This window comes from Electrophorus electricus, chromosome 13, assembly GCF_041902795.1.
Source record: "Electrophorus electricus isolate QZ-2024a chromosome 13, ASM4190279v1, whole genome shotgun sequence".
NCBI classification, from domain to species: Eukaryota; Metazoa; Chordata; class Actinopteri; order Gymnotiformes; family Gymnotidae; genus Electrophorus; species Electrophorus electricus.
Window position 1 is genome coordinate 8291487 of NC_137509.1, and position 22317 is coordinate 8313803.

Genomic DNA, 22317 nt, shown 5'->3' on the forward strand with positions numbered 1-22317 from the left:
CTACACTATAACACTAGCTATCTGAAACTATACATATAGCACAATGATCATTCGTCATTCAAATTGAATTAGACACTTGGGCCAAGACAGTCATTCAAATCCAGGCGCCCCCGCCCTCGCCCCCCCTCCCCCTCCTCGTTATTTAGCTTCCATGTGAGCTCATCTAAATTTAAAAAAAAAAAAAAAGGATTTTCCGCTAGGTGTCATAGACATCTCCAAAGTGCCCCCGGACCTCTCCGATTGCACAAAAAGCCGTCAGCCACCATACATCCAAGATTTCTTTCGCAAAAACATCACAACGATGTTTGACAACGTAGTAAAAACAATATTAGTTTCATTGCTAAAAGGATACACGATAGTAGCTTCACTGCTAATAGGATAAAAAGTTATACCGGGGAGAACACATTGTAAATACTGTAAATAAATAGTACGCATTCTCTTATGTACAAACGTTCATTTAGACTTACGAAAGCCGAGCCATTTCCCAGCGGGAAACATTTGTAATGGAAACATCGTAGTCCATGTTCGAAGCTACTGAACCGTCACGCTCCGCTTCCAGCTCATATGTGCACGCAAACAACTCCACGTTTACTTCATCTAAAGTAAACCTCTTCCTTTCCATGATGTCCAAATGTATTAGCGATCAAATCATCCAGTAAATATATCGACGACAACACCAGTTTCACCAAACAGCTTCACACGCGTACGCTACATCTTATCTGGCTACAGCGCAGCAGAGGTCTATTGTTTTGCGCATTGCCGCCCTCCCCCCTCACACCCCCTCCAAATCCACAAAGTGAACGGAAAAAAACACGAAAACAAGCACCAGCAACAAATGACGGTAACTTACCTGTACTGTGCGGGTACTGCCTGCTCTGATTGGTCAGCTCGTCCACGTTCTGCTCGCTGAACCCACAGAACGATTCCGCCCCTACACGTCTCGCCTGTCCTTCAGTCTGCGCTCGAAAACGACGTAAAATCCAGCTGTTTAACAAGAATGAATTATGCCGAGTTAATGATTAAAGATTTCAACTGATAATTTGTCAGATTTATCTGCAGGCGAACTCTTGTGTATTGCCATGTTTTGTTTTGTTTTGTTTTTAAGCGCAATACATTTTCAAGCAGCACTCGCGAAATCATTAGTTTTAGAAAATCTTCCATCTTAGAATTCATTAAGTTTATGCTGGTTTCGAAGCTCTTCGCCGTCCCGCAACAGTGAACTGGGACTGCGACATTAATTAGCCAGCTAGCTACAGCATGTAATCATAAAACCAATTGCACCGATGTAAATATAAATCCACATTCACGTGAACATTATTTAACATTTAGTGATGTAAAAAAAAAAACCCCATATCGCCATATTTCCGCGCAACGTAATCTAAAATTGAACCTGCAGCCGATTAACAAAACCATTCCAACACGCTAAGATTAATTGGGCTCGTTACCCGATCTCGAGCAATGGGTCTACGGGTTAGCTACAGCCAACAATTCGACACCGGAACACTCGTTGTAGCTAGCACACACCTTGTTTGCTTCAAACATCCTAAAACACAAACAGTAAAGCATACTTACAGGCTGTGAGCCGCCGAGTCACACACGGTTGTAACAGCTGCCGAGGCACGGAGTAAGAGAGATGAAAAACCAGGATCGAACTTCACACGGGTTTTGAAGCTGTCCTCCTTGAAGTACATTTACGGCATTTAGCAGACGCTCTTATCCAGAGCGGCTTACAAAAGTGCTTTGTCATTTACTCATAGAATACATCCTAGTACAGTACAGTAGGTTAGAATCAAACATGCCAATGAACTAGAATACTGTAGAAATACAGGGACGAATGCTGACACCTAGAAGTACAAAATACATAAGGTCTATTTTAAACAATGATGGGTGCTATAAACAATACGTGCCAGAGTTTGTTAAACAACATAAACCATACCCTACAATAAGTACTAAATTAGTCAGTCAATATGGGAGCAGTGTCAGTTGTCCTTTAGATATTCTGCAAATAGATGGGTCTTCAGTCCGCGTTTGAAGACTGCAAGGGACTCTGCTGTCTGGACAGCAGTTGGGAGTTCATTCCACCATCTCGGAGCCAGGACGGAAAAGAGTCTCGATGCTTGTCGTCCATGAGACCTGAAGCAAGGTATTTCAAGCCGAGCCGTGCTTGAGGTACGGATCGGGCTTTGACCGTTGACCTCATGTATGAAGAGGCTGGTCCATTTTTGGCTTTGTAGGCAAGCATCAAGGTATTAAATCTGATGCGTGCAGCTACAGGGAGCCAATGAAGGGAGCGCAGCTGTGGAGTAACATGTGTGAACGTCGGAAGATTGAAGACCAGTCGTGCTGCTGCATTCTGGACAAATTGTAGAGGTTTGATGGCTCTTAGAGGAAGATCAGCAAGTAGCGAGTTGCAGTAGTCTAGCTTTGAGATCACAAGAGACTGCACAAGCTTCCTGCGAGAGAAACGGTCGAATCCTTGGTATGTTACAAAGGAGGACTCTGCAAGACCGGGTTAGATTAGAAACATGAGTTGACAACGACAACTGGTTGTCCAAAGTTATGCCCAGGGAGTTCTCAAAGGAAACAGCAAGCTCATGGTAAGGCTTGGGAGTACCTGGGATGAACAGAAGCTCGGTTTTACTGGGGTTGAGCTTCAAGTGGTGGGCTGTCATCCATGACGCGATGTCAGTCAAGCGTGCTGAGATACGTCTGGAGACCTGCGTGTCAGAGGTTGGAAAAGAAAGAAATAATTGAGCGTCATCAGCATAGCAGTGGTAGGAGAAACCATGAGCAGATATTACATCACCAAGAGAATCGGTACCACCCTGGCGGTTTTGAATGCAGTAGGCACGTATCCAGAAGATAAGCAGTTGTTGACGATGACAGAGACGAAAGGAAGCAGATCTTTTGCGATTGTCTAGAACAGAGCGCAAGGAATTGGATCCAGCGGACATGTAGTCAGGAAGTCAGGAGTTGAAGAATTTCATCTGAAGAGAGAGGAGACAGAGAAGTCAGAGAGTTGGATGTTGGGGAATGCACATCGGTTGGAGGAGTGGGTAACAGAGCAGTGGAAGAAACAGTGGTAAAAATTCATTTCAACCACTGACTTCTTCATGGTTCTACCTTTGGCAGAGCATACAAAGGAGATTTCCCGTCACAACCCAGAACGCCAAATATCTTGAACCAAGTTTCCCATAGGCCCCTGCCTACTCAATTCACAACGTACGCAACCTCAAGCTCTTCCCAGGTAGACACCTCCCTTCACGACGGTGAGGTCAACACAGCGAACCAACCCCTTCAAGCTCAATTTTAAAGCAACCATTTTCAAAACCTCTTTAGACATATAATCATATTGGCCTCCCCGGTGACGTAGGCCATGCCATGCCTACATTTGTGAAGCATTTCATAACTTGGGGGAAACTCATAACAGATTCTCTGTTCACACAGATGTGATATAAAAGACAAAGAAGTTTTATTTTATCTTTTTTTTTTTTTTTGTATGAACTTGTGTTCGACTCTGCTCCTGCCTGACACACTCACCTCTCGGGTCTGTGTTGAAGGACACTCATGGAGCAATACATTTAATGTAAAAAGGAACCTGTGAAATATTTACCCAATTTTTAAAACCAGATTAAGTAGTAGATTTCCAATGTTTTACACTTCGGCAGTACACGGCAAAGGCGATCGCTGTAACTATGTGGCCTAGGTCCCCAGGCCTGCACTGAGGCATACTCAATAAGCAAGCATTTCATTTGCTCTTGAGTACGCAAAATCTGTAACTCAATTTAAAAATGGATTGTAGGTGGGATTTTGCATAACTTGGATTGGTGGAGTCACGAATACTATAGAACCACGTGATCCAATCCCCTCATTTCAGGTCCATATTAAACTTTCTCCTGGGGAGGAAATGGTCCAAAGTCAAAATTGCAAAACATTATGCTTGGTGATCCTAGCAACACCAAGCTGGAAACAGGGAAATTCACTTACACAGTCTTCTGTATGCAGTGATAAAATCATGAAAAGATTTACACGTTTCACTTTGCGAACAAGGTGGATGAACCGTCTGCCTTACTGAACAACCAGTGGATGTACAGGGAGCGTACCTAGCGTGGGAGTTCTCCTACTCCACTGCTGTAGTTGTTTACGTCCCTCCGTGGGCTGTGTCGAAGAGCGCTAGCGACATCTTTCACTCGGTCATCGCGGGACTTCAGAGAAAACATTCCAACGCCCTCTTATTGATCTGTGTTTATTTCAGTCATGTCTCCTTTTCTCCTGTCCTCACCAACTTTAAACAGTATGTTAACCGTGCAACGAGAGGGCATAACCTTTTGGACCATTTTTTACGTCAACGTGAAAAAAAGCATAGAAAACGGGTCCGAACAACACAGCAGATGTGTTGAATGGGATGAAAAGCTTGACAGTCTGTAGAGTACAAGGAGATCAGGCATTTGCATCTGAACTTAATCTAATGTTTCAACAGGTTTGACACAACCCCCACCACTGTGTGCTCAGACGGTGAGACTAGGTCTCCACCCAACCTGCCCCCATTCACACCTCTGTTGGAGTCCCTGCTCTATGACCCATCAACACCCCTGTCACCCTCTCTGCTCTCAGCAGACTTCTGACCCCAGAGGACAGCCTCGTTCCTGCCAATAGCTCCCTTCAAAACAACATTAAAATAACACTTGACCAGGACCAATTCTGCCATCCTCCCTTCATCTCTTCCCCCACAATCAGGAATTCTTAGCTCCCTGCATACTCCCTCATCACCCAGCCCTACCTTCACCATCGTCCAGGTAAAGCGGGAGCTCTACGGGCTTCACAGTCACAGAGCTAGTGGGCCTGATGACATCTGTACTCCTAAAGAATTTTAAAAGTGAACACAACACACAGAATTAAAACAAGAAGCTTGCCATATAAATATGAGCTAAGAATCTTTGATGATGGGAGGTACACTGTTCACAGAGGTGCTGCGATACTGGGTCTGTGTGTGGAGTGGATGGAACAAGCCCCTATTCCATCTCCCTGTTCCAAAAATCTATTTAATATATGGTCTCCAGGTAGGGGACCGGAATTACAAATAGCAAACCTCTGCAGAAAAATCATCAAACAATACCTATGTTATATGCAGACATGCTAATGCTAATGGTACTGATGAGGAAACCACACCCTCGAATCAGAATTTAAATTGCCCAATTTTTATTATTTTTTTTTTTTACCTGCTAGTCTCCACAGTAACCTCTGCTGGCTTGAAAGCAAAAGACAGCCACACGCAGGGAGAAATACTAGAGTACCAACTATATAAACAAGGCAGTACGTCCTTCAAGAAGAGAATAGATTGAATATGATTGAATGTGAAGGCAAACTTTGCCTGTCTTTTCAGACTGAAGCCCTAGATCTGGTCCACAGCCATCCTAATATACATGTTTAACACATAAACTGTCTTTTTTAAATTGGTTGTGCCTCACATCATTTGTATCAGATATTTCTAAAATGTTGCTTCCCTTTCTAGTGCTGTTAGTTTTAGTGAACTCTAACCTTATCACAAAGCCTCGTTGGGTGTTCTTTAGTTTAAATCGTACTTCTCATTCATTCTATCTTTTTCAACCGTGCCATCATTCCTCCAGATTCAAAGGGGACAAAGAAAACACATGATCTGGATGTCTGTCACAATTATCCTAAATTAAGTGCAACTGACATGCTAGTGACCAGCAATGGCCCCCTGACGACTGATGAACAAATAAGCAAACTAAAAACGACTTCTGCATTAAAACAATTCGACATGTAAGCGGGGTGTTAATGGATGGCTTGTTCCTTTTCATTTTTGCTATGCTCCTGGAGGGCTTAGACCCCCATTCACACTCACGCGTCTGCCGTTAACTATCGGCAGAGGAAAAACAAAAAACAAAAACAGTTGACTTTCTCTTATGGTAATTCCTGGTTTAAAATTCTAGCTAGGTCACTTTGTCCGTGGAAAGTCATTGGGCGTGAATGATGTCACACGACCCGTTTATTTACATTTAGCTAACGCGTTTATCCAAAGCAACTTATAATTACAAACGAGTACAGCTTGAGCTACTAGGTTAAGGGTCTCGGCTCAGGTGCCCAAGTTGAACCAGCAACCTTTTGATTGCTAGACAAATGCCTTAATCACTGAGCCACCACTGCCTCAAAGCCAATCAAAAATTATTTATTAGACTTTGGACCGAATTTATTGCATCTGTCACATCTTTCTCTGCATTAGCTTGGCGCCAACTCAAAACCAGCCCAACGATCTTGTGAGACACAAGTTAGCAGAAACACAAAAGATCGACGAGCCTTATTTATGTGCTTTACATAAGTACCAGCTTCATGGAGGAAGCTTCTGAATATGCTGAACATAATCGTGGACCTTATTTCTCGTCTCCAAATAGCGGACTAGGCGGCTGACTACCTTTCGTCTTTAATTGGTATCTCAAAATGTTTTCATCATACACTATGTCATATTGCAGCCAACGTCTATACAGACGCACGTACTTGGGCAACATACGCCATACATTGGTTTAAAACTAGGCCTACATTTTCAAATCACATATGACCAAAAGGCCGAGATAGAGCACAGTTTCTCAGGAAGAAAACAAAAGGACACGTGCGCTATTGCGTTTAATGTTTTCATATCTGCCACTAGCCTCTATTCGTGGCAAGCAGTTTATTAAACGACCAAGATATTTTAGCTGATTGTCGTCTCATCAACAGTCACGCAAAAGAACGTCTAGCAGTCATTGGCCTGTGGCCTCGGTAAACCGCTGCAAATGTTACTTTAAACACGCACCTATCGACTGCCGTTACAAGCAAAAGCAATTTCCATACTTCGAACTTAGCACTGCTTTTAAACAGTCAGATCACGCCAAAAGATTGTTTTATTCCGAAAGAAATTAAACAATTCTAACGCGTTTGTTCAAAAGGGCGATTTTAGGCTTACGGTGAAAAAACTTGTGACGCGCACTATTACTGAGAGTAGTTTCTCTCTACAAAAACGTACCGTTACACAAATGATGATTCTGCTTTGAACAGCACTTCTCCCCATTTCCCTAATATTATTATATACTATATTTACATAGCATGTTATTTTCCAAGAAAAATGCTTACCTCACATTATACGTGCGTCTGGTTCAGAGCGGGTCTTAAATTTAGGCCTGCAAAGTAAATCCGCGTCACGGCAAGAGGATCTGCAGTTCGGTTCTACGTTTGGCAACTACTAAGTGCATCATTTCTAAAGACTAATTCCTCATACGTGCGATTATCAAGCAGATTTGGCATCACGTCCTAGACAAGTGAGAGATTAGAGAGCTAGAGGCTTCCTGGTTGACTAAAACTGCGGGCATGATTTTATTTTAGGCTTTCTATCTGAAATAGTCAACTTACTCAGTACTAAAAACACATCCTTCAAAACCTAGGTAAAACGTAGCTTCAAAATGAATCCCTGAGCCATTTATATTTTTCTTCTTCATTTCTTTCTTTGTCCTTAAAATTGTTTTGTATTCATTTTGGCAGCTTGAATTTTGGGAAAGGGTTCAGGTTCCTCTTGTTCTTAACATTTAAAGGCTTCTAAATGTGTTGTGAAACAGGTAGTCAGAAGCCACAGCATTATCAGATGCTGATGCACGTCTAGCTTCCAGAATCTGCATATATTTTACAAATTGACAGGGAAAGATGATGGAAGGTAGGGATGAGTTTGATTTCCAAACTCAGTATAGGGCTGGGCTTCCCGTGGTTCTTTTTAAAGAGAGGTATGCCTCATTTGAGTTGATCAAGTGTCTTCAAATAATCATTTTTATCCAGGTGACTACAAGCAAAGCAAAGCACCATATCCTTCATTTAATAGGTCAGTTACACTCCATGTTTATCAAAAGCATTTAATATTAATGGTCATAGTAATGCCACACAAATTCACAAAGTGTTTAAGACATGTCTGGCTCCGTTTGCTTTCTGTGTGAACTCACTAAAACAGTGCAGATTTTAAATAAATGACCACAAAAAGAAGAAATGATATATTGCAACAGGAAAAATAGATTTTTCTTTAGAAATGAAAGAGTAGTTCAAAGAGAACTCAGCACCTTCTATATCATAATTGTAACCAACATTTTCATTATATGTGAAATAATTGATTCAAGCTTAAGACTAGAAATTAAAAAGAAATTACAGTTTATCAATCGAATGGGAAATTCGATTCACACTTATCCTCATTCCAGTAAAATGCCACAGTATTTACAGTTTGATGTGAACAAAACAAACAAACAAAAACTTCTCAATTTTTGGTTTATGACAACCAACCGCAGATAAATTCTGTATAACCAAGATTATGCCTCGGTCGTCATTGCAACTGTTTTCTCCCACAGACAATGTTTAAAACAAAATCAAGCGCCACTAAATGTGTCAATTCTTAAATGTAAAAAACAGCTCTGAATTTATTTCCCCCCTACAATACAAGGTAAAGGGCAGGGTAAACGGGGTCAAAAATGCAGCAATAAGAAGCGCTTACATTTCATTTTGCTGCTAATTTCAGTTACAAAAGTGGCTTTTTGCTCTTATACAAAATGGAGCTATAGTTATTAAAGAATTAACATATAGCCCAAGTTGGGAGTTTAAGGGACAATTTACTCTTGAATCTCTCCTTTAAAAAAAAAAAACTTACAGAGCAACAAGAATAATGGAAAACCTTAAAAAAAAAAAAAAAAAAGTATAAAAATAATCAAAAAAAAAATCAAGAGAATAAATCTGTATATTAAGCAAAAAAAGGAGAGGTAAAACACGATTCACTAAACAAATTCATGACTAATTGTTTTCTCACAAAAATCAAGAAAACATTCATGGAAAAGACCTTGTGCGATCCTAAAATGCTTTTTTCATGATAATAGATTCTCTTCCAATGGAAATAGCATGACAAAACACAAAGATTCTCAGTCACAGTAACTAAAATTGAAAAAAATCTCTTAAAACCTGTATATTTCGAACCATTAGAAACACGCATTTTATAAAATTCTTAATGCTTTAGAAAAATGTTCATATATCCATTAATATACATTTATATCTTCACTAAATTCAAGTGGCATGGCCAATATGATATATCTAGGCTTGTCTAGTTTTGAAGATAAATTAATACAATAAATTAACAGCACCATTGAAAAACTACAAACGGCATTTACACATTTCTGTATTCAAGACAGAAACAGAAAAAAAAGAAAAAAAGAATAGAGATGCCATTTTTATACATGTTTTACTGCCATTGCTACGACAGCACAAACCGTGTTTCATTGTAAGACCGTCATGTTGTGTAAGGTCGCTGATAGTAAACTGGGGTCTTAGCGGCAAATTGATTAAAGTGAATTGGTTTATGTGACTACAACACCCCCACACACCATTTCATTTTTAACATGTATTTACTGAAATCAAACCCCCTACTGACCAGGTGAAAATTCCTGTGTAGTGTTTCTTTGCAGTCTGAACATGCATCTGTTCTCCACTTGCCGTATTGCTCCCTATAGTCAATGACAAGCTCCTCATCTTGTAGCAGTGACAGCAATTTGAGCTTCCGTAGACCTGATCTTAGTCAAAAGGCTAACCAAGCGTCAGCAGCCTATGAGAGGGGTACAGTAAACATGTTATACTGTGTGAAATTGTTTTCGTGAACAAGAAACCTAACGTGCATGAAAAGCATTTTGTTCCTGTGTCACTTGTGATTTAAAGCAATAAAAAGATAAGAGACTAGCTTCTAGAAAATAAGGGTTTAATACGCAAAGCAAACACACTCAGCAAGGGTGCACCGCTGCATCGAGACCCACAACAAGACGTAAACACACACAACTATTTTTGAACCCAAGTAAATCAGGGGAGAGCGCGAACGCAGTCCCCCACTACCAGAAATTATGCAGTCGAGATTCCCACATTTGGGGAATTCGCAGGGGTCAGCACAACCGGAGTGCAATGGCTGAGCCTCGCCCTGGGTGAACCACCTTCTTGATCATGGTATCTCCCCTGCCAGGTAAGTATGAATTCCCCGTCCACACGGCGAACACATGATCAAAAGACTTAGTATTCACTCAGATGGTAGGATCCCCGCTCAATACGCAACTAAACACAATCTAAAAGCAAACTGAATACATACCTACAGAAGAACGACGTATTGTTTGAAAAGAACATTTATGGGCTGTTATCTCGTCGATTTAAACGAAACGGAGAAGAGGCTTCCCATGATGCACTGCTTCCGAATACGTAATGAGCCATGAGGACGCGTGGACGTTGTTTCTATTTTCGTGTGTGGAGCAAACTCTTCACGTGAGCGAAATTCACAACGGGCGAACATGCTGGACTAACGTATTGCTGCGCCGTATAGAGAAATGGTGCTTTCGCTAGCTTGGTGATTCAAAATCCACACAGAATTGTTGAGAAAATTACCAAGCATTGAAAGGAACAGAAACGCGCGTCGTGCCATTGACGACTTTCGTTTTAGCGAGATGAGCAAAACTCTCGTCATTTGTCCTCCAGAGCGTTGTCTGCTACAGGGTGGTATCTGTTCGCAATCAACGGCCGAAAAAAGAGGCGAGATCACTCAAGATTTTATACTGGGCACACTACGCTGCGCTACGCTTTTAAAGGGAACATTTCTCTTCATATACTGCAACGGGCGATCACTTGCAGTTGTTAAACAATACACACGGAGCTTATCCCTCCACAGAAACGTCTAGCCGACACACAGAAGATTCTTCCAAAGAGAAGAGACTGCCCTGAACAGGATGCGCGCGCGCGCGCAAACACACACAATAGAAAAATGTAAAAAAAAAAAAATAATAATAATAATAATAATAATAATAATAAATAATTAAAAAGTTTAAAAAAAAAATCAAACAACTGTTTTCTTATTTTCCCACAGAGCAAAGGAGGGAGGAGGTGCACCGTTCCCGGAGGTACTGCAATACCGGGTCGATGCGTGGAGTGGACGGAGCAAGCCCCTATTCCATCTCCCTGTTCCAAAAATCAATTTAATATATGGTCCCCGGGTAGGGGACGTATCAGATATTAAACTGATAAGAACAGATACTACACTTGATCTTAGCCAAAAGGCCGAGAAGCGATACCAGCCGCCTACCAAACCCAGGGTAGCCATTCAAGGCATCGAGAATGACCCTTACGGCGATAAAACTACGCATCACGGATTTTCACAAAAACACTAGGAACCTATACTACTATTCAGGTTCCATTACGAATTGCCCGAGAAACGTCGTGCTACACGTAGTCCGGGGACCTGAAAACTCAAGTCTTTCATAACATTAAATATGGTTGCTCGCCGACCAATCAAATACAAGTAGTCTAGATCAAGTCTTGCCTCTGCTACCTCTCCTTTATTAATAGTTTAGACACCAAATACCTGTTCTGGATTTCGACTTAACACCACTGAAGCACGAAAGTCTGTTCACTGATAAAATAATAAATATCAGCGGCATCAAAGGTTTAAATGCGCTTCCGTATCCCTCTCGTGGTTAGACCATAGACAGTACACACACACACACGTGGGCTGGACGACAGCGAAGCCACCGTGTCTCTGGCGCCCTCTATTGGCTGGATGCGGGATAACCGAACCCCGCCTATTCCCATATAAGTGAACGGCTCAGACACTCATTGTAAATTAAACATCTAGAAATTAGAAACCTCTAGACCTGCAGCACCACACTTTCAGACCGCACCATCAGCTTCATGTGACATTGTTGGGTTTTTTAGCACCGAAGTGTATACAGTACGTAATAACAAGTGCAAGTGCGGCGGTAGTCTGGTTCCAGGAGGAACTTGTCAACCTAGCGTACGGCCATGTTCCAGATAAAAGGAATACTTGAATAACCATCATTTTTAAGAGAGTGTATGACTTCCAAACACTGGGGGAAACGGGCCAAAACCGATATATACTAGCAAGCTAATAAACTACAACACCCATTAACGAGTTCTTCCCTTTACAAAACTAGCACATGAACGTTTGCTAGGTCAACAAGTTTCTCTCGTACAAAACTACCGCTCCACTAGCACTTGAAAGCTTAAGTGCTAGTCTTCACATAATTTGGGGGTGGGTGCAATCGTGTTCTGTGCATATCCCCTCACATCAACATATCACATTTATAAAAAGCAACACCGACCAGTTTAACCTCTGTGTGCACCTCCAATTTAAGCGATTTATACTTCTACACTATAACACTAGCTATCTGAAACTATACATATAGCACAATGATCATTCGTCATTCAAATTGAATTAGACACTTGGGCCAAGACAGTCATTCAAATCCAGGCGCCCCCGCCCTCGCCCCCCCTCCCCCTCCTCGTTATTTAGCTTCCATGTGAGCTCATCTAAATTTAAAAAAAAAAAAAAAGGATTTTCCGCTAGGTGTCATAGACATCTCCAAAGTGCCCCCGGACCTCTCCGATTGCACAAAAAGCCGTCAGCCACCATACATCCAAGATTTCTTTCGCAAAAACATCACAACGATGTTTGACAACGTAGTAAAAACAATATTAGTTTCATTGCTAAAAGGATACACGATAGTAGCTTCACTGCTAATAGGATAAAAAGTTATACCGGGGAGAACACATTGTAAATACTGTAAATAAATAGTACGCATTCTCTTATGTACAAACGTTCATTTAGACTTACGAAAGCCGAGCCATTTCCCAGCGGGAAACATTTGTAATGGAAACATCGTAGTCCATGTTCGAAGCTACTGAACCGTCACGCTCCGCTTCCAGCTCATATGTGCACGCAAACAACTCCACGTTTACTTCATCTAAAGTAAACCTCTTCCTTTCCATGATGTCCAAATGTATTAGCGATCAAATCATCCAGTAAATATATCGACGACAACACCAGTTTCACCAAACAGCTTCACACGCGTACGCTACATCTTATCTGGCTACAGCGCAGCAGAGGTCTATTGTTTTGCGCATTGCCGCCCTCCCCCCTCACACCCCCTCCAAATCCACAAAGTGAACGGAAAAAAACACGAAAACAAGCACCAGCAACAAATGACGGTAACTTACCTGTACTGTGCGGGTACTGCCTGCTCTGATTGGTCAGCTCGTCCACGTTCTGCTCGCTGAACCCACAGAACGATTCCGCCCCTACACGTCTCGCCTGTCCTTCAGTCTGCGCTCGAAAACGACGTAAAATCCAGCTGTTTAACAAGAATGAATTATGCCGAGTTAATGATTAAAGATTTCAACTGATAATTTGTCAGATTTATCTGCAGGCGAACTCTTGTGTATTGCCATGTTTTGTTTTGTTTTGTTTTTAAGCGCAATACATTTTCAAGCAGCACTCGCGAAATCATTAGTTTTAGAAAATCTTCCATCTTAGAATTCATTAAGTTTATGCTGGTTTCGAAGCTCTTCGCCGTCCCGCAACAGTGAACTGGGACTGCGACATTAATTAGCCAGCTAGCTACAGCATGTAATCATAAAACCAATTGCACCGATGTAAATATAAATCCACATTCACGTGAACATTATTTAACATTTAGTGATGTAAAAAAAAAAACCCCATATCGCCATATTTCCGCGCAACGTAATCTAAAATTGAACCTGCAGCCGATTAACAAAACCATTCCAACACGCTAAGATTAATTGGGCTCGTTACCCGATCTCGAGCAATGGGTCTACGGGTTAGCTACAGCCAACAATTCGACACCGGAACACTCGTTGTAGCTAGCACACACCTTGTTTGCTTCAAACATCCTAAAACACAAACAGTAAAGCATACTTACAGGCTGTGAGCCGCCGAGTCACACACGGTTGTAACAGCTGCCGAGGCACGGAGTAAGAGAGATGAAAAACCAGGATCGAACTTCACACGGGTTTTGAAGCTGTCCTCCTTGAAGTACATTTACGGCATTTAGCAGACGCTCTTATCCAGAGCGGCTTACAAAAGTGCTTTGTCATTTACTCATAGAATACATCCTAGTACAGTACAGTAGGTTAGAATCAAACATGCCAATGAACTAGAATACTGTAGAAATACAGGGACGAATGCTGACACCTAGAAGTACAAAATACATAAGGTCTATTTTAAACAATGATGGGTGCTATAAACAATACGTGCCAGAGTTTGTTAAACAACATAAACCATACCCTACAATAAGTACTAAATTAGTCAGTCAATATGGGAGCAGTGTCAGTTGTCCTTTAGATATTCTGCAAATAGATGGGTCTTCAGTCCGCGTTTGAAGACTGCAAGGGACTCTGCTGTCTGGACAGCAGTTGGGAGTTCATTCCACCATCTCGGAGCCAGGACGGAAAAGAGTCTCGATGCTTGTCGTCCATGAGACCTGAAGCAAGGTATTTCAAGCCGAGCCGTGCTTGAGGTACGGATCGGGCTTTGACCGTTGACCTCATGTATGAAGAGGCTGGTCCATTTTTGGCTTTGTAGGCAAGCATCAAGGTATTAAATCTGATGCGTGCAGCTACAGGGAGCCAATGAAGGGAGCGCAGCTGTGGAGTAACATGTGTGAACGTCGGAAGATTGAAGACCAGTCGTGCTGCTGCATTCTGGACAAATTGTAGAGGTTTGATGGCTCTTAGAGGAAGATCAGCAAGTAGCGAGTTGCAGTAGTCTAGCTTTGAGATCACAAGAGACTGCACAAGCTTCCTGCGAGAGAAACGGTCGAATCCTTGGTATGTTACAAAGGAGGACTCTGCAAGACCGGGTTAGATTAGAAACATGAGTTGACAACGACAACTGGTTGTCCAAAGTTATGCCCAGGGAGTTCTCAAAGGAAACAGCAAGCTCATGGTAAGGCTTGGGAGTACCTGGGATGAACAGAAGCTCGGTTTTACTGGGGTTGAGCTTCAAGTGGTGGGCTGTCATCCATGACGCGATGTCAGTCAAGCGTGCTGAGATACGTCTGGAGACCTGCGTGTCAGAGGTTGGAAAAGAAAGAAATAATTGAGCGTCATCAGCATAGCAGTGGTAGGAGAAACCATGAGCAGATATTACATCACCAAGAGAATCGGTACCACCCTGGCGGTTTTGAATGCAGTAGGCACGTATCCAGAAGATAAGCAGTTGTTGACGATGACAGAGACGAAAGGAAGCAGATCTTTTGCGATTGTCTAGAACAGAGCGCAAGGAATTGGATCCAGCGGACATGTAGTCAGGAAGTCAGGAGTTGAAGAATTTCATCTGAAGAGAGAGGAGACAGAGAAGTCAGAGAGTTGGATGTTGGGGAATGCACATCGGTTGGAGGAGTGGGTAACAGAGCAGTGGAAGAAACAGTGGTAAAAATTCATTTCAACCACTGACTTCTTCATGGTTCTACCTTTGGCAGAGCATACAAAGGAGATTTCCCGTCACAACCCAGAACGCCAAATATCTTGAACCAAGTTTCCCATAGGCCCCTGCCTACTCAATTCACAACGTACGCAACCTCAAGCTCTTCCCAGGTAGACACCTCCCTTCACGACGGTGAGGTCAACACAGCGAACCAACCCCTTCAAGCTCAATTTTAAAGCAACCATTTTCAAAACCTCTTTAGACATATAATCATATTGGCCTCCCCGGTGACGTAGGCCATGCCATGCCTACATTTGTGAAGCATTTCATAACTTGGGGGAAACTCATAACAGATTCTCTGTTCACACAGATGTGATATAAAAGACAAAGAAGTTTTATTTTATCTTTTTTTTTTTTTTTGTATGAACTTGTGTTCGACTCTGCTCCTGCCTGACACACTCACCTCTCGGGTCTGTGTTGAAGGACACTCATGGAGCAATACATTTAATGTAAAAAGGAACCTGTGAAATATTTACCCAATTTTTAAAACCAGATTAAGTAGTAGATTTCCAATGTTTTACACTTCGGCAGTACACGGCAAAGGCGATCGCTGTAACTATGTGGCCTAGGTCCCCAGGCCTGCACTGAGGCATACTCAATAAGCAAGCATTTCATTTGCTCTTGAGTACGCAAAATCTGTAACTCAATTTAAAAATGGATTGTAGGTGGGATTTTGCATAACTTGGATTGGTGGAGTCACGAATACTATAGAACCACGTGATCCAATCCCCTCATTTCAGGTCCATATTAAACTTTCTCCTGGGGAGGAAATGGTCCAAAGTCAAAATTGCAAAACATTATGCTTGGTGATCCTAGCAACACCAAGCTGGAAACAGGGAAATTCACTTACACAGTCTTCTGTATGCAGTGATAAAATCATGAAAAGATTTACACGTTTCACTTTGCGAACAAGGTGGATGAACCGTCTGCCTTACTGAACAACCAGTGGATGTACAGGGAGCGTACCTAGCGTGGGAGTTCTCCTACTCCACTGCTGTAGTTGTTTACGTCCCTCCGTGGGCTGTGTCGAAGAGCGCTAGCGACATCTTTCACTCGGTCATCGCGGGACTTCAGAGAAAACATTCCAACGCCCTCTTATTGATCTGTGTTTATTTCAGTCATGTCTCCTTTTCTCCTGTCCTCACCAACTTTAAACAGTATGTTAACCGTGCAACGAGAGGGCATAACCTTTTGGACCATTTTTTACGTCAACGTGAAAAAAAGCATAGAAAACGGGTCCGAACAACACAGCAGATGTGTTGAATGGGATGAAAAGCTTGACAGTCTGTAGAGTACAAGGAGATCAGGCATTTGCATCTGAACTTAATCTAATGTTTCAACAGGTTTGACACAACCCCCACCACTGTGTGCTCAGACGGTGAGACTAGGTCTCCACCCAACCTGCCCCCATTCACACCTCTGTTGGAGTCCCTGCTCTATGACCCATCAACACCCCTGTCACCCTCTCTGCTCTCAGCAGACTTCTGACCCCAGAGGACAGCCTCGTTCCTGCCAATAGCTCCCTTCAAAACAACATTAAAATAACACTTGACCAGGACCAATTCTGCCATCCTCCCTTCATCTCTTCCCCCACAATCAGGAATTCTTAGCTCCCTGCATACTCCCTCATCACCCAGCCCTACCTTCACCATCGTCCAGGTAAAGCGGGAGCTCTACGGGCTTCACAGTCACAGAGCTAGTGGGCCTGATGACATCTGTACTCCTAAAGAATTTTAAAAGTGAACACAACACACAGAATTAAAACAAGAAGCTTGCCATATAAATATGAGCTAAGAATCTTTGATGATGGGAGGTACACTGTTCACAGAGGTGCTGCGATACTGGGTCTGTGTGTGGAGTGGATGGAACAAGCCCCTATTCCATCTCCCTGTTCCAAAAATCTATTTAATATATGGTCTCCAGGTAGGGGACCGGAATTACAAATAGCAAACCTCTGCAGAAAAATCATCAAACAATACCTATGTTATATGCAGACATGCTAATGCTAATGGTACTGATGAGGAAACCACACCCTCGAATCAGAATTTAAATTGCCCAATTTTTATTATTTTTTTTTTTTACCTGCTAGTCTCCACAGTAACCTCTGCTGGCTTGAAAGCAAAAGACAGCCACACGCAGGGAGAAATACTAGAGTACCAACTATATAAACAAGGCAGTACGTCCTTCAAGAAGAGAATAGATTGAATATGATTGAATGTGAAGGCAAACTTTGCCTGTCTTTTCAGACTGAAGCCCTAGATCTGGTCCACAGCCATCCTAATATACATGTTTAACACATAAACTGTCTTTTTTAAATTGGTTGTGCCTCACATCATTTGTATCAGATATTTCTAAAATGTTGCTTCCCTTTCTAGTGCTGTTAGTTTTAGTGAACTCTAACCTTATCACAAAGCCTCGTTGGGTGTTCTTTAGTTTAAATCGTACTTCTCATTCATTCTATCTTTTTCAACCGTGCCATCATTCCTCCAGATTCAAAGGGGACAAAGAAAACACATGATCTGGATGTCTGTCACAATTATCCTAAATTAAGTGCAACTGACATGCTAGTGACCAGCAATGGCCCCCTGACGACTGATGAACAAATAAGCAAACTAAAAACGACTTCTGCATTAAAACAATTCGACATGTAAGCGGGGTGTTAATGGATGGCTTGTTCCTTTTCATTTTTGCTATGCTCCTGGAGGGCTTAGACCCCCATTCACACTCACGCGTCTGCCGTTAACTATCGGCAGAGGAAAAACAAAAAACAAAAACAGTTGACTTTCTCTTATGGTAATTCCTGGTTTAAAATTCTAGCTAGGTCACTTTGTCCGTGGAAAGTCATTGGGCGTGAATGATGTCACACGACCCGTTTATTTACATTTAGCTAACGCGTTTATCCAAAGCAACTTATAATTACAAACGAGTACAGCTTGAGCTACTAGGTTAAGGGTCTCGGCTCAGGTGCCCAAGTTGAACCAGCAACCTTTTGATTGCTAGACAAATGCCTTAATCACTGAGCCACCACTGCCTCAAAGCCAATCAAAAATTATTTATTAGACTTTGGACCGAATTTATTGCATCTGTCACATCTTTCTCTGCATTAGCTTGGCGCCAACTCAAAACCAGCCCAACGATCTTGTGAGACACAAGTTAGCAGAAACACAAAAGATCGACGAGCCTTATTTATGTGCTTTACATAAGTACCAGCTTCATGGAGGAAGCTTCTGAATATGCTGAACATAATCGTGGACCTTATTTCTCGTCTCCAAATAGCGGACTAGGCGGCTGACTACCTTTCGTCTTTAATTGGTATCTCAAAATGTTTTCATCATACACTATGTCATATTGCAGCCAACGTCTATACAGACGCACGTACTTGGGCAACATACGCCATACATTGGTTTAAAACTAGGCCTACATTTTCAAATCACATATGACCAAAAGGCCGAGATAGAGCACAGTTTCTCAGGAAGAAAACAAAAGGACACGTGCGCTATTGCGTTTAATGTTTTCATATCTGCCACTAGCCTCTATTCGTGGCAAGCAGTTTATTAAACGACCAAGATATTTTAGCTGATTGTCGTCTCATCAACAGTCACGCAAAAGAACGTCTAGCAGTCATTGGCCTGTGGCCTCGGTAAACCGCTGCAAATGTTACTTTAAACACGCACCTATCGACTGCCGTTACAAGCAAAAGCAATTTCCATACTTCGAACTTAGCACTGCTTTTAAACAGTCAGATCACGCCAAAAGATTGTTTTATTCCGAAAGAAATTAAACAATTCTAACGCGTTTGTTCAAAAGGGCGATTTTAGGCTTACGGTGAAAAAACTTGTGACGCGCACTATTACTGAGAGTAGTTTCTCTCTACAAAAACGTACCGTTACACAAATGATGATTCTGCTTTGAACAGCACTTCTCCCCATTTCCCTAATATTATTATATACTATATTTACATAGCATGTTATTTTCCAAGAAAAATGCTTACCTCACATTATACGTGCGTCTGGTTCAGAGCGGGTCTTAAATTTAGGCCTGCAAAGTAAATCCGCGTCACGGCAAGAGGATCTGCAGTTCGGTTCTACGTTTGGCAACTACTAAGTGCATCATTTCTAAAGACTAATTCCTCATACGTGCGATTATCAAGCAGATTTGGCATCACGTCCTAGACAAGTGAGAGATTAGAGAGCTAGAGGCTTCCTGGTTGACTAAAACTGCGGGCATGATTTTATTTTAGGCTTTCTATCTGAAATAGTCAACTTACTCAGTACTAAAAACACATCCTTCAAAACCTAGGTAAAACGTAGCTTCAAAATGAATCCCTGAGCCATTTATATTTTTCTTCTTCATTTCTTTCTTTGTCCTTAAAATTGTTTTGTATTCATTTTGGCAGCTTGAATTTTGGGAAAGGGTTCAGGTTCCTCTTGTTCTTAACATTTAAAGGCTTCTAAATGTGTTGTGAAACAGGTAGTCAGAAGCCACAGCATTATCAGATGCTGATGCACGTCTAGCTTCCAGAATCTGCATATATTTTACAAATTGACAGGGAAAGATGATGGAAGGTAGGGATGAGTTTGATTTCCAAACTCAGTATAGGGCTGGGCTTCCCGTGGTTCTTTTTAAAGAGAGGTATGCCTCATTTGAGTTGATCAAGTGTCTTCAAATAATCATTTTTATCCAGGTGACTACAAGCAAAGCAAAGCACCATATCCTTCATTTAATAGGTCAGTTACACTCCATGTTTATCAAAAGCATTTAATATTAATGGTCATAGTAATGCCACACAAATTCACAAAGTGTTTAAGACATGTCTGGCTCCGTTTGCTTTCTGTGTGAACTCACTAAAACAGTGCAGATTTTAAATAAATGACCACAAAAAGAAGAAATGATATATTGCAACAGGAAAAATAGATTTTTCTTTAGAAATGAAAGAGTAGTTCAAAGAGAACTCAGCACCTTCTATATCATAATTGTAACCAACATTTTCATTATATGTGAAATAATTGATTCAAGCTTAAGACTAGAAATTAAAAAGAAATTACAGTTTATCAATCGAATGGGAAATTCGATTCACACTTATCCTCATTCCAGTAAAATGCCACAGTATTTACAGTTTGATGTGAACAAAACAAACAAACAAAAACTTCTCAATTTTTGGTTTATGACAACCAACCGCAGATAAATTCTGTATAACCAAGATTATGCCTCGGTCGTCATTGCAACTGTTTTCTCCCACAGACAATGTTTAAAACAAAATCAAGCGCCACTAAATGTGTCAATTCTTAAATGTAAAAAACAGCTCTGAATTTATTTCCCCCCTACAATACAAGGTAAAGGGCAGGGTAAACGGGGTCAAAAATGCAGCAATAAGAAGCGCTTACATTTCATTTTGCTGCTAATTTCAGTTACAAAAGTGGCTTTTTGCTCTTATACAAAATGGAGCTATAGTTATTAAAGAATTAACATATAGCCCAAGTTGGGAGTTTAAGGGACAATTTACTCTTGAATCTCTCCTTTAAAAAAAAAAAACTTACAGAGCAACAAGAATAATGGAAAACCTTAAAAAAAAAAAAAAAAAAGTATAAAAATAATCAAAAAAAAAATCAAGAGAATAAATCTGTATATTAAGCAAAAAAAGGAGAGGTAAAACACGATTCACTAAACAAATTCATGACTAATTGTTTTCTCACAAAAATCAAGAAAACATTCATGGAAAAGACCTTGTGCGATCCTAAAATGCTTTTTTCATGATAATAGATTCTCTTCCAATGGAAATAGCATGACAAAACACAAAGATTCTCAGTCACAGTAACTAAAATTGAAAAAAATCTCTTAAAACCTGTATATTTCGAACCATTAGAAACACGCATTTTATAAAATTCTTAATGCTTTAGAAAAATGTTCATATATCCATTAATATACATTTATATCTTCACTAAATTCAAGTGGCATGGCCAATATGATATATCTAGGCTTGTCTAGTTTTGAAGATAAATTAATACAATAAATTAACAGCACCATTGAAAAACTACAAACGGCATTTACACATTTCTGTATTCAAGACAGAAACAGAAAAAAAAGAAAAAAAGAATAGAGATGCCATTTTTATACATGTTTTACTGCCATTGCTACGACAGCACAAACCGTGTTTCATTGTAAGACCGTCATGTTGTGTAAGGTCGCTGATAGTAAACTGGGGTCTTAGCGGCAAATTGATTAAAGTGAATTGGTTTATGTGACTACAACACCCCCACACACCATTTCATTTTTAACATGTATTTACTGAAATCAAACCCCCTACTGACCAGGTGAAAATTCCTGTGTAGTGTTTCTTTGCAGTCTGAACATGCATCTGTTCTCCACTTGCCGTATTGCTCCCTATAGTCAATGACAAGCTCCTCATCTTGTAGCAGTGACAGCAATTTGAGCTTCCGTAGACCTGATCTTAGTCAAAAGGCTAACCAAGCGTCAGCAGCCTATGAGAGGGGTACAGTAAACATGTTATACTGTGTGAAATTGTTTTCGTGAACAAGAAACCTAACGTGCATGAAAAGCATTTTGTTCCTGTGTCACTTGTGATTTAAAGCAATAAAAAGATAAGAGACTAGCTTCTAGAAAATAAGGGTTTAATACGCAAAGCAAACACACTCAGCAAGGGTGCACCGCTGCATCGAGACCCACAACAAGACGTAAACACACACAACTATTTTTGAACCCAAGTAAATCAGGGGAGAGCGCGAACGCAGTCCCCCACTACCAGAAATTATGCAGTCGAGATTCCCACATTTGGGGAATTCGCAGGGGTCAGCACAACCGGAGTGCAATGGCTGAGCCTCGCCCTGGGTGAACCACCTTCTTGATCATGGTATCTCCCCTGCCAGGTAAGTATGAATTCCCCGTCCACACGGCGAACACATGATCAAAAGACTTAGTATTCACTCAGATGGTAGGATCCCCGCTCAATACGCAAC

At 41.3% G+C, this 22317-nt stretch overlaps 4 non-coding genes and 2 pseudogenes across 43 annotated transcripts in view; all 6 read right to left on the reverse strand.

Annotated features, from left to right (window-relative positions):
- Positions 1 to 22317, reverse strand: part of tmem88b (transmembrane protein 88 b) — a 139662-nt gene that overhangs the window by 68565 nt on the left and 48780 nt on the right. For 34 of the 40 annotated variants that reach the window (XR_014115787.1, XR_014115780.1, XR_014115779.1 and 31 more), the window contains 12 exons: positions 19335 to 21822; positions 16987 to 17066; positions 16310 to 16411; positions 14821 to 15193; positions 13779 to 13885; positions 13057 to 13190; positions 7129 to 9616; positions 4781 to 4860; positions 4104 to 4205; positions 2615 to 2987; positions 1573 to 1679; positions 851 to 984 (listed from right to left, as the gene is read on the reverse strand). This is a non-coding gene — a transcript (transmembrane protein 88 b). The remainder of the gene's footprint in view (positions 1 to 850; positions 985 to 1572; positions 1680 to 2614; positions 2988 to 4103; positions 4206 to 4780; positions 4861 to 7128; positions 9617 to 13056; positions 13191 to 13778; positions 13886 to 14820; positions 15194 to 16309; positions 16412 to 16986; positions 17067 to 19334; positions 21823 to 22317) is intronic. The other 6 variants (XR_014115796.1, XR_014115795.1, XR_014115793.1 and 3 more) reach the window with 6 other exon arrangements.
- Positions 4946 to 5064, reverse strand: LOC145646316 (U2 spliceosomal RNA; annotated as a pseudogene).
- Positions 9866 to 10029, reverse strand: LOC145646305 (U1 spliceosomal RNA). The gene has a single exon (XR_014116159.1). It is a non-coding gene; the product is annotated as a U1 spliceosomal RNA (small nuclear RNA).
- Positions 10922 to 11112, reverse strand: LOC145646310 (U2 spliceosomal RNA). The gene has a single exon (XR_014116165.1). It is a non-coding gene; the product is annotated as a U2 spliceosomal RNA (small nuclear RNA).
- LOC145646318 (U2 spliceosomal RNA) lies at positions 17152 to 17270 on the reverse strand (annotated as a pseudogene).
- LOC118240305 (U1 spliceosomal RNA) lies at positions 22072 to 22235 on the reverse strand. The gene has a single exon (XR_004775341.1). It is a non-coding gene; the product is annotated as a U1 spliceosomal RNA (small nuclear RNA).